Below are 1298 nucleotides of genomic sequence, written 5' to 3' on the forward strand. Positions count from 1 at the left end.
TTTTTTTTTTATTTGGCGATTAAGTGAATAATTTCACTAAGTATTGGCGGACAAAAGTCACTTTTGTTTCCCGCTACATAATTTTCCTATCATAGCGTTAATAAGATGCTATTAAAAAGTAAGCGAAAAAAAATCTCATCTTTCATAGCAGTGACGGAAAATGAGCTATATCCGTCTGCTATCAATGTACATATTTGTTGTAGTGAAAGCCACTGTCATCTGCTCCTGACCTTGCAAAAGCTGCTCAAGCATAGCTTCCATCATACTACTTTCTGCTGTCTTCGGAGGAGGAGACTGATATGAATTTTTGCCATAAGTCCTTATGTATCCACTGCATTGTTGTTGCCTTTGATAGTCAGACTTGGGTGTGAAACCAGAAGAATTGCCCTAAAAGTTACTGCGCTGGTTGTTTCCATTGTAAGGTCTGCTGCCTTGCTGATTTCCAAACCGCTGTCCCTGATTCTCATAGACATAGTTCACATCCTCTTCCTCATGATTTCCTTGATCAGGTTCTGGCTCATATGTCTCAACTTCAGCAGCAATGTGAATAGATTTCTTACCCACAAGGAGATTGTGCACTGAATCCAGCTTAGCATTAACAGAAGCTAACTGGTTTGAATCAAATCCTCCATGTAATCTCTTTCTTTCAGCATTTGCTCTCTTAGTACTATTGCTAGAAGCCAAGTTTTCAATCAAACCTTCAGCATCTTCTGGAAATCTTGTCTTGAAATTCCCATGACTTGCAGCATCCAAAGCCAACTGATACTCCCAGTCACATCCTCTGAAGAAGATACTCAACAATTGAACTCTTGAGAAACCATGGTGTGGACAATCCCTTTGATAAGCCTTGAATCTCACCCAAGCTGCCTTGAAAGCTTCATCAGGTCTTTGCTTGAAAGAGGACAGCTTAACTCTCAAATCATCTGACATTGCATCATCATAAAAATAGTTGAGGAAGGCCACCTTGACGTCATGCCAATTTGTCAATGATCCAGCTGGCAACTATTTCAACCACTGAGATGCCTCTCCTGCAAGTGAGTAAGGGAAGAGTTTGCTGAAGATGTAGTCCTCAGTCACTCCATTAGCCTTGATACTAGTCACCAGATCCTCAAAATGCTCAATGTGGTCCAAAGGCTTCCCATTGGGCAGGTTAGAGAAAGGTCTCTGTCCAACTAGTTGAAAGTATGCAGGTTTCAACTCAAAATCATTCCTCTGGAATGGAGGAGGAACAATAGCAGACCGGTTCTCATACACAAGATCAGCCCGGTTGTAGTCAGCAATGGTCCTGATTAAGTCTC

The sequence above is a fragment of the Camelina sativa genome, chromosome 14 (genome assembly GCF_000633955.1).
Source record: "Camelina sativa cultivar DH55 chromosome 14, Cs, whole genome shotgun sequence".
Lineage (NCBI taxonomy): Eukaryota > Viridiplantae > Streptophyta > Magnoliopsida > Brassicales > Brassicaceae > Camelina > Camelina sativa.